This window comes from Stomoxys calcitrans, chromosome 3, assembly GCF_963082655.1.
Source record: "Stomoxys calcitrans chromosome 3, idStoCalc2.1, whole genome shotgun sequence".
Lineage (NCBI taxonomy): Eukaryota > Metazoa > Arthropoda > Insecta > Diptera > Muscidae > Stomoxys > Stomoxys calcitrans.
The window spans coordinates 73,363,229-73,375,487 of record NC_081554.1 but is presented as its reverse complement, the minus strand read 5'-3'; positions in this window follow the sequence as shown (position 1 = coordinate 73,375,487).

Genomic DNA, 12,259 nt, shown 5'->3' with positions numbered 1-12,259 from the left:
GCATATTTTGCATATTTTATGCAAAGTGGGAGGCCACCGTAGCGCAGAGATTAGCATGTCCGCCTATGACGCTGAACGTCTGGGTTCGAATCCTGGTGAGACCATCAGCGATGGTTTTCCCCTCCTAATGCTGGCAACATTTGTGAGTTACTATGCCATGTATAACTTCTCTCGAAAGAGGTGTCGCAATGCGGCATGCCGTTTGGACTCGCCTATAAAAAGGAGGCCTCTTATCATTGAGCTTAAACTTGAATCGGACTGCACTCATTAATATGTGAGAGGTTTACCCCTGTTCCTTAGTGGAATGTTCATGGGCAAAATTTCCATATGTTTGCATATGTGTTTGCATAATTTGTGCATATTTGTTGACTAAAAACGCCAGTTATCGAAGATGGCTTAACCCATTTAAGCTTATTATTTTAGGTACCCTTAGAATAACTCAAAAATACGAATCTGGTGTTAAGTTTGGGGTCAAGCTATTGGGTGAACCGCCCAACCCAAAAGGACTTTGGTAGATTGGGACAATATCTGATTCAAATGTAAGGTATTTGGACACATGACATCTAGACTTGACCGATGGGCATCTAAAACTTGGCTCTACAGAATACTAGGATATTTTTTTTTTTTTTGTAAGTAGCATTGAATTTCTAACTTAAAATTTTCTTTTTAGAGCTTTCTTTATAGCTTTTAGAGCGCACAAGAAGCCGATTACTGGCTTAGGTGTATATCCATAGTGGAATGGGGCGTATTAATATTTGCACCCTCTATTCAACCTAACCTAACTAAGATATTACTTAGCACTAGAAAGACCAGCGGGTCATATAAATAATTTTTTGTTTGTTCAAAAATGTATGTGTGTAAGGTTTATTAAAGAAACGGCTTCTTTTTTTTGCAAAACCCCGATACATTTAAAATGCGGAAGGCAAATTTTTAAAAATCTGATCAACTTAAATAATGAGGTCAGTCTATATGGGAGCTATGCTAGGATATAAACCGATCTGAACCATATTTGACACAGATATCAAAAATCTAAACACAACTCGTTGTGTCAAATTGCTGCCAAATCGGGAAATAAATACGGCTTTTAAGGGCCTAAGACTTTAAATCGGTCTATATGGGAGCTATGCTGAAGTATAGATCGATCTGAACCATATTCGGCACAGATATTAAAGATCTAAACACAACTCGTTAAGCCAAATTTCAGCCAAATCGGGTAATAAATACGGCTTTTATGGGCTTAAAACCTTAAATCGGGAGATCGGTCTATATGGGAGCTATGCTGAAGTATAGACCGATCTGAACCATATTCGGCACAGATATCAAAGATCTAAACCCAACTCTTTGTGCCAAATTTCAGCCAAATCGGGTAATAAATACGGCTTTTAAGGGCCTAAGACCTTAAATCGGGAGATCGGTCTATATGGGAGCTATGCTGAAGTATAGACCGATCTGAACCATATTCGGCACAGATATCAAAGATCTAAACCCAACTCTTTGTGCGAAATTTCAGCCAAATCGGGAAATATGTACGGCTTTTAAGGGCCTAAGACCTTAAATCGGCAGATCGGTCTATATGGGAGCTATGCTAAGATATAGACCGATCTGAACCATATTCGGCACAGATATCAAATATCTAAACACAACTCGTTGTGCCAAATTTCAGCGAATTCGAAAATAAATACGGCTTTTAAGGGCCTAAGACCTTAAATCGGGAGATTGATCTATATGGATGCTATGCTAAGATATAGATCGACATAGACCGATTTAAGGTTTTAAGCCCATAAAAGCCGTATTTATTACCCGATTTGGTTGAAATTTGGCATAGATCTTGTGTATCAAAGATCTAAACACAACTCATTGTGCCAAATTTCAGCCAAATCGGGTAATAAATACGGCTTTTATGGGCTTAAAACCTTAAATCGGGAGACCGATCTGAACCTTACTCGGCACAGATATTAAAAATTTAAACACAACTCGTTGTGCAAAAATGTTTGCCAAATCGGATAATAAATGTGGCTTTTATAGGCCTAAGACACTTAATTTGGGAGACCGGTACACATTTTGACCTAGTAGATTCTTAGGATACAATTAGAGGAAAATGGGTTTAAAGAGGACATTTATATCCACAAAAGTACTTAGAACCCAAACCATTAAATCATATAAGGTTCTAAACGTATCTAGTTTGGCTCGTACATTTTGCATATATCAGATATGACGACAAAATTCGTTTTCTTACACCAAATAATGCCTAAATACAAATTTTGGTCAAAATCGGTCCATTAACAAAAAGTGCATATATATCCGTTCTCTACTGATAAGCAATAAATATTCTGATTTCGTAGCATTAAACCATCCTACAAGCGTTGGAACATTGCAAACTCTAGTTACTTTACAAAGCGCGGACGTATAAATAACAAATTTGGCATTGGGATACTTAAGGATTCAGGGCGAGGAACGAAGCAGGTCTTTTTGTCGGAGCGGAGCAGGAGGGATATCAAAAAACGTGCTAAGTTCGTTCGGGCCGAATCTTTTATACCCTCCAATATGGATCGCTTTTATTAAGTTTTTTCTCCGATATCTCTTTATAGGCAAACAAAAGACAGTCGATAAAATCTGCTATGCTATTTGAGCTATGCCAGGTTATAAACCTATTCGGGTCATACATGGCTTGGATGTTAAAGACAATACTAGATCTCATTGTGCAAAATTTAAACCAAATCGGATAAGAATTGCGCCCGATCTCCCCATTTTAAGAAGTAAAATTTCATCTAAATTGGATAAGAATAACGCCATCTAGAGGCTCAAAAGTAAAATCGGGAGATCGGTTTGTATGGGAGCTATATCAGGTTATGGACCGAATCAGACCATATTTGGCACATTTGTTAGAGGTCATTGATGCGATGACTGCGCCAAATTTCGGCAAAATCGGATAAGAGTTACGTCTTCTTGAGGCTCAAGAAGCAAAAATCGGAAGATCGGTTTATATGGGAGCCATATCAGGTTTAAGACCGATTCGAACCCTACTCTTTACATTATTAAATGTCATAGAAGCCGTCATAGTTCAAATTCAGCCAAATCCGATAAGAATTGTCCCCCTAGAGGCCCAAGAAGTCAAAGCAGGAGGTCGGTTTATATGGAAGCTATATCAGGTCTTGGATCGATTTGAACCATACTGGCTCGTAAGTTAGAGGTCATTGGAGAATTCATTGTAAAAAAATCCTATAAGAACTGCGCCCTCTAGAGGCTCAAGACGTAAAATCGGGGATCGGTTTATATCGGAGCTATATTAGGTTCTAGACCGATTCGAACCATATTTGATCCATTAAATGTCACAGAAGACGCCATAGTATACAAATTTCAGCCAAATCCGATAAGAATTGCGCCCTCTAGAGGCTCAAGAAATCAAATCGGGAAGTAGGTTTATATGGAGCTATATCAGATTTTTGGCCGATTCAGGCCATATATGGCACGTAAGTTGCTGGTCATTGTACAAAATTTCAGCAAAATGGGATAAGAATTGCGCCCTCTAGAGCGTAGATGGGCAACAATACACAACTGCACATAAATACCTATGCTTGCACGGAAAGTATAAGCAACTCGTCCCGGGATAACAATGAGCACCACACAGACTGGAACTTTGAGCTCCGATCTGTGTGGTGTTCATTGCTATCACGAGAAGCTTAGCTGCGAGCTTCCGGGCGCGTCCACAGGTTGCGGATGGTGCAATGTTCCATATGGCGTAGCTGCAATAGCAATCGCGGACAATCAGTTATGGAGCATAGAGTCTCTGTGAGAGGCCGGGTGGCGCCGGCTCTTGCATAAATACTGAGTTCCTATGATGCTCGATATGGCAAGGCGAGTTATTGGCGCTTTAAAATAACCAATGGTCAGCTTGTTCCCGCGGCAATCGGTCCTTTGGACCGGAACAAGCTTGCTCACCCATAGGAGCTAGATGAGGATCGCCACCTCCACATATAGATATGTGGCTACAAAAACAACTTTGTTCGGTAAGCTCTTGTTGTTATTTTACATAGCATTGATGTTATTTTGCATTTGGTTGATTGATCGGGATTTGCTGCCACTCATACAAACACCATTTATTATTTTCAACTGTGTTAGTGTGCCCGTCACTGCTCTAGAGGATTAAGAAGTAAAATCTGGAGACCGGTTTATATGGGAGCTATATCTAGATATGGATCGATATGGCCCATTTAAAATTGCAACCGACCCACACTAATAGGAATTATTTGTGCAAAATTTCAAGCGCCTAGCTTTACTCCTAAGTTAGCGTGCTTTCCACAGACAGACAGACAGACCGACGAACATGGCCTCATCGTCTTAAAATGTCAAGACGATCAAGAATACACAAACTTTATGGGCTCTAAGATCAATATTTCGAGGCGTTGCAAATGGAATAGCGAAGTTGGTATACCCCCATCCTATGGTGGAGGCTATAAAAACTGCAAATATTTCGCTATCGAAATTGTAATATTTTTGTAGAATATTTTAACCATCAATCGACTCATTAAAGGGGTCGTTAAAGTTCTTTATTTTTTATTTAAAGAGCTAAAAACTCGTTTATAACGTATTTGAGGCTGATCAAAATATTCTACAAAAATGTTTGCTATAAAATTCTACTACAGATCTCTGAATACACCATAACCCAAACTTAATCTAAATGCCAGAAATCGGTAAAAATGTCAAGTTGGAGCATTTCCTTTGGCATTGTCCGGCTTTCGCAGATACCGACACTTAGGTGGGGACACTATACCAGATATGAACCAACTTAAGGGAGGTGCACGGAAAATAGTAAGTTATGTTGGGCCCCTCGACATCCTTGCTTAATTTGGCCCAAATCGATCCAGAATTGGATATAGCTGACATATAGACCGATCTCTCGATTAAGGTCTTGGGCCCATAATAGGCGCATTTATGGACCGATTTCGCTGAAATTCGGAACAATTAGTTATGTTGGGCCCCCCTTGACTTTCTTGCTTAATTTGGTCCAGATCGGTCCAGAATTGGATATGGCATATAGGCCGATCTCTCGATCAAGGTCTTGGACTCATAATAGGCCCATGTTTCTTAGTGGAATGTTCATGGGCAAAATGAGCAATTTGCCCGTAATAGGCGAATTTATTGTACGATTTCGCAGAAATTTGTCATAGAGAGTTCTGTTAGGCTTCTCGACATCCCGGTTCAATACGACCCAGATCGGTCCAGATTTGAATGTTGCTGCCACCGATCTCTCGTTTTAAAGTCTTGGGCTCATAAAAACACATTTATTGTCTGATTTCGCCGAAATTTTGAACAGTAAGTTATGTTCGTAATTGGAGATAATAGCGCCACTTCACCTCCACCGAGGCAAGCCTTAAATGAGATAGAGCGGCCCGCTCACCCCCTTCCCCTATTGGCCGTCTGGCGACGCGCTCGATTGGAGATTGACAACTCCCCTCGTGGAAGACAAAGCACAAGTAAAAAATCCGCCATTGGAGAACGGGTGGAGATAGCTCTTTGATGGTGTTATCAAGATCAAGTATAACATTTTAGGGCCTTATGTGGTCCGGACGCCTTTTGGAGGACCCTTAAAATAGTCACCTAAGCATTTCGAAAAATTGTTGGGGCTGCCGAATCTTTATTTGTTATACGATTTCCAAAAGCATAGTTTTTGGATAGTGCTCAAAATTTCTGCAAAAAAATCCGCTTTAAGTCTACAAAATCTCTCCTGGTTTTGGGGATATTCGACTTGGAATTTTTATTTTTGGAATTTTGGTCGGCTTCGTATTTTTGTTTTGTGGTACAAAGGTATTTGTGGTTCGATTTTCGTTTTGATGCACGATTTGGATTGCTGACAGCATTTTCAGCGACTTAAGGTCGCCCCGGTAGCCGAGTTTGTAGCGTGCTCGGATTAACAGTGCGGGCGTCGAGGGTTCAATTCCCATCGGAGGCTTGGTCTGTTGCTGCGGTGGTAAAAAATTGTCTAAGTAAATCTTAAAAAAAAACGCCACTCTAACCTGACCTAACCTTGCTCTAAAAAGTGTCCACGTCAGATTATTCAATTAAAAGTTAACAGTTCGGACGTCTTAAAATGTAGAAAGTGGATTTTTTTGCCGAAATGTTTTTTCATTAATAAATCTTTATTGCAAAAGTTGCTTTAGGTTAGGTTGAATGGGTAGCCCACCCCGAAATTGTGAGTTCAATCGGAGGCCAATCCAGCCCATAATGACACTCTAGCAAGAAAACGAAAACTTGCTGAAAAATTATTATTATGAAATACACCGCCCCCTGCTCCGTCTCCAAGCGGAGACAGGGAGATAATGAAAAAATATAGGGACATAACAGAATTTTGTCTTGGCTAAATTTCCGTATGTAGAGGTAGCGATCCTCATCAAGCTCCAAGGCAAAAAGCTCGTTTCGGTCCATGGGACCGATCGCCGTGGGAACGTAATGGCTAGTGGTTATTTAAAAGCGTCAATAGCTCACCTAGTCATATCGTATACGAAACATCCCTCCATCCGCAATTTGTGGATGCTCACAGTCAGAGCAAATCGGAGCTCACAGTTCCAACCCCTGAGATGCTCATAGCCATTCCGCGTCGGGATTGATGCTCTGCGTCAACACGATTTTATCGTGTTCCTCTTCGAATCAAACCCGTCTTATCCACATATCTCAGGAGACTCCCTAGAGATATATCTGCAAGTTCGCCGATATCGGAGAAGTAGCGTTACCCTAGGATGGAAAGCATATGCAGTGCAAACCCGGGTATGAGAAAAGCAGGTGTTCGATCGTCTCGTTTTCATCAAGACATTGTCCATAGTATAAGTGCAGTCGCGGACAATCAACGAGTAGAGAGTCTCTGTGAGAGACCGGGCGGCAGTGGCTCTTGCTTAAGTACAGAGCGCCTATACTACCTGATACTCGATATGACATGGCGAATTATCGGCGCCTTTTAAAAGCCAATGGCCATAACTTTCCCACCGCGTTCGATCCTATGGACCGGAACAAACTTGCTCCCCTAGGGAGCTTGACCAGGATCTCTACGGGGCTACTTTGCAGGCAACATAATGGCAAAGACCTCGGCCTGAAAGATCGTGAAGTCGTCTGACATACCGATGTCGAGTGTCTCCAAGTAAACCCCCAGTCCCGTCCCAAAATCCATCCTGGAGCCATCAGTGAAGATCGAGGTCTCATCCAACTCAAGCATAGGATTTGCCACTTCTACCTTCCGGGAAAGTGAATCCAGAAAAACCTTTCCCGAATCGATGTTGTTGTAGCCACATTTTCATGTGGACATGGCGATCCTCGTCAAACTCCTGTAGGCGAGCAAGCTCATTTTGGCCCAAAGGACCGATCGCCGTGGGAACAGGGTGGCCATTGGTTATTTAAAGAAGCCAATAACCCCGGAGGCCACCGTAGCGCAGAGGTTAGCATGTCGGCCTATGACACTGAACGGCTGGGTTCGAATCCTGGCGAGACCATCAGAACAAATTTTCAGCGGTGGTTTTCCCCTCCTAATGCTGACAACATTTGTGAGGTACTATGCCATGTAAAACTTCTCTCCAAAGAGGTGTCGCACTGCGGCACGCCGTTCGGACTCGGCTATAGAAAGGAGGCCCCTTATCATTGAGCTTAAACTTGAATCGGACTGCACTCATTGATATGTGAGAAATTTGCCCCTGTTCCTTAGTGGAATGTTCATGGGCAAAAATTGCAATTTGCAATAACCCGCCTTGTCATATCGAGCATCATAGGCACTCAGTATTTGTGCAAGAGCCGGTGCCGCCCGGCCTCTCGCTGGGACTCTCCGCTCGATACCACTGATTGTCCCGAATCATTCTCGGAGACATTTAGCCGGAGATCCTCCTCGGCCAACCTGCTGCATTCATGGCCTTCAGAATGGGGCAATGGACGTGATGCCTTATCTCAGCATGCAAAATTCCCTAAGCCTAAGATCTACCATAGCGGCTCAGCCGCGAGTATATACCTCAATAGGTTCTAAATTCAACATCGCCTTCCGACCCGCCTGCGGCGTGAATTTAAAGTCCTCTGTACCTTTGATCCATGTTCCTTGTACTCTTTTCCACAGCCTTCCATCATACCAGTGCTTCATATGACGGCACAGGTCTCACAATGGCCATGTACATCCAATGTAAAATCTTCGGGCTAACTCCTCAATTCCTACCGAACATCCTTCTACAGGAAGTGGGAAGAAGATAGGAACTTAGAAGCAACTTGGGTTGGTCCTCAACCCATTTCTTATAGCCCATCTCTATAGCCTCAACTGTGAACTTTCCATAATCTCCCTGTTCTTCAACAGAAATCTGCCTCGAATCAAAAGGACGACGTCGTCCGCATATGCTATCAGTTACACGCCATCTCCGTTGAGATCCAATAGGACTTCGTATATCGTCAGGTTCCAGAGAATCGGTGAGAACACCCATCCTTGAGGCGTCCCCCTTACCATCGCATAATTAATCATGCCACGAAGCGTAGCGACATAACGGTTGAATATAGTCTAGGTGGGACATGGTTTAGATATAGCTGCCAAATAGACCGTTCTCCCAATTTGATGTCTTGAGTCCATTTATAATCGAAGTTGGCTTTGCTTTCAAACTGAAACCTGTATGTGGATCAACAAGCCGGTAAGTTTTGCGTTGATGCCTTAATTTGATGAAACTTTCTTAAACAAAAATCATATTTTTAATATTGGAAATATTTCTCTTTCATCCCTTGTGGGTTGAAGTGATTTTTGTATATTTTCAACATAGGATTTCATTTATAAAGCCATAGAAATTTTGCGTGGTGCTCGCAATTTTTTTTTTGGTAATAGTGGCAGTGAATCCAATAACACGAAAGTTTGGGCCATCCCCTTACTCGGTCAATACGGGAGAATGGTTTGTACAATCTGAGCTAGGACCGTTTCGATTCGCATTCTTTTACAATATAAGGAAGAAATAGGTCTGCAAAAGTGGTATATGTAAGGTGTGTACAAAGAGTATCCCAAATTTTATAGTTTCGGGGGTTACGTATATTCAATTTTTGATTCTTAGCTTAGAAGCGTTTTGGTTAATTTTCGAGCCCGACATTTCTCCGACATTTCAATATAAATATCAATAAATACTTCACTCAATGTTTAATAAAACAACAGTTTTTGTCTGCTGTAAATGGGAAAGCAATCATTACTGATGTGTCATCATACAGTAGATTTTCTATAGTCTCTTCTTCGTCGACGACCGCCCAGCTTTTGCAGAAGTCTTTACTTGCAACCTTAAGTTTGTCAGCATGTTTAGTGATCAGACAGTGACATGCTATGGCGAACGCAATGACAGAGACGCCTGTTCTAGGGGGTTCAAGTCCTTTGAATAGCAATAAAATCAAAATTTAAAAAATTTCGTTATTTTCGCCAAAATAACGACATTTTTAAAATTCTGGGGGGGGGGGGGGGGGCTAAAACTTTTCTGGGGGTGCTTAGCCCACCCCCCAGAGGTCTGTCTAACCTTATTGTTCTAAGAGTACATCCCAAAGCCCAATAAGTTTTCTAGTTCGGATCCATCCGTATAAAAGTCTTTGTAACTTCTATTACCAGGCATATTTTAGTTCCAATTATAAAGGATAACACAGAGTCCGTAGCCGCCGCAGGAACAAAGAAAAGCTCCCTTAGGCTCACAGCAGTGGTCGCAGCAATTTGTCTAGCCACAATGTCCAGAGGCGTTAGGTGTAATATTCAATTCAGTGCATCAGACGGTGTCGTCCTCAGTGCGGCTGTACAAACAAGCCATTCTTTGGACCCGGCTGAGTATTGAACAATAGGTGGACTTTTCAAGAGCCGTCCACCAGACAATTTCAATTTCTTGCCTAGCAAAACACACAGGTATTTGCGCTTTCAGTATATGGAACATACTCTCCTCCCAAGGAGACACATGCCAATGTGGATAACTTGTATCTCAGGCGAAATAGAACAACTTCCGTTATAGATGGATTTACGACTAGGCCACTTTCTGTAGCCAACTTCGCTGTCGTACGTAGGACTTCCTGAAGTATATCCCTAAGAGTGTTTGGAAACCTTCGTCATATATACGCTCACTTTCACACATTTTTCTTCCAGAGACAAAATATATTTTTAATGGCTATATTCCAAAGTAGAGGAGACAGTAGACCTCCTTGAGGTGTTCCTCTGCTAACCCATCTTTGCCCAAGATATGTTTCTTTCAACCTCTCTGGAGTCTCCAGCATAAAGGATGCCAAATAAATAGGACGAAAATCTTACGCCTTTGTGTAATTAGGTTTTCCTGCTTTTGAAATAAAAATGACCTTTGTGCCCCTCTATCCCACAGATATATACGACATGCTGATTCAAGCAGTGTATATCTCCATAAGCCAAGAGCTACTCTTAGGGACACACTTGTTATCCAACCGGTGATACATTACCAGGGCCAGGCGACTAAGATCTTAGACTTAGGTACAATTTCTCCAACAAGCTCCGACAAATGCATATAATTGACCACCTCTACTGGCGCCACATTGTCCGTTAGAAAGTTCTCCTAGTGTTTCCTCACTAGTTCTAGTGTTTCCTCACTAGTTCTAGTGTTTCCTCACTAGTTCTAGTGTTTCTTCACTAGTTATAGTATTTTCTCACTAGTTCTAGTGTTTCCTCATTAGTTCTAGTGTTTCCTCACTAGTTCTAGTTTGTCCTCACTAGTTCTAGTGTGTCCTCACTAGTTCTCGTGTTTCCTCACTAGACATTGTCCATACATCCTCGGATTTGTGAATATATCCTAGCGTAATAGGTTTCGAGGATAAGATTTGTCTTAGTCTACAGGCCTCAGATGTCTCCTCCACGGATCAACAGAATTGCTCGCAGGAAATGTTCTGAGCCTTTTTCAAATCGCCTTTGTATTTTCTTAGCTCAGCCTAATATACGTCCCTAAAGTGTGGTTCGCTTGTGGCCTTGGCCAGGCTGAAGAGCTTTCTGCAACCCCTCCTTAGACCAACTAGTTTTGGGTCCACCAAACAGGTCGCTGTTTGCCCCTTGGTTTGACATGCTGATGCAAGCAAGTTATTCAGGGCCTTTGTGATCTTACGGACCATTAAGTCTAAATCCTCCGTAGTTTCCAATTCTCTTTCAGGTTTAGAGAGGATAGTCGTGCAGAATATGTGTGCCGAAATTTATTTCAATGCGCCTTTCTTCTAGCCGAAGGACCACTTATGTAATATTACTGAAAAGAATTTACTTGATCAACAGATACATTGTACACATGGATGCGATGTCACATTAACGAACTGGGGCAAACTTAAATGAGTGCTGTCCTATTCAAGTTTAAGCTCAGCGATAAGGAGATTCCTTTTTATAGCCTAGAAGAAGTTTTGACATGGTACACATGTCATAACATTTATGAAAAATTTTTTAAATAAGTCCCAATGAAACTTTTCATAACATTTATGAAACACGTTTCATAAATCTCATTTTTATGAAACATGTCATAATATTTATGAAAATCAAACATATAGTTTATGAAAAGTTGTCATAAAATTTATGAAAAACTTTCATAACATTTAAGAAAAAATTTCATAAACTTTTTTTTTTGCACAAAAAAACACTATATTGATAAATGGAGGAAAATTCCCCCATCAAATTTTCATAAATGAGGCAATTTTCATTGTACACCTACATGGACATATTGTAATAACATAATTTTTATATTCATGATATAAATTATTCATATTATGAAAAGTTTCTTTACATAAACATAATAAGTTTTTTTTATAAAGGATCATGTTCATACATTTTCTTTCATTAAGAATTTTCATAGTACTTTTTCATTAATATAGTAAAACTTTTCATAATATTTATGAACAAAAAGTTCTGAAACCCGATAATACATTACATAATGAAGGAAAATTTTCTCTGTGTATGGTAACTTGCAAATGTCGCCAGCATTAGGAGGGGATAACCATCGTTCAGCGTCATAGGCGAACATGCGAATCTCTGCGCTACGGTGTTCTCTCCATGAACGAGACTATGTAATGTATATTTCTCCTGCTCGTTAATGGAATGTTCGTGGGCAAATTTGCATTTGCAAACATCCACTGAGACACATTTTCATTATCCCACTGATCAACATCTTCATCATGAAACCTCCCTTAATGCCATTTCCTTTGCTTTCCATCCCCTGCTGTTGGATGTTGTTGTTTGTTATTTGAAGACCATTTTTCATTGCTATTTTTCATCACTTGAATGTTAGTTTGTTTCGCAGACCAC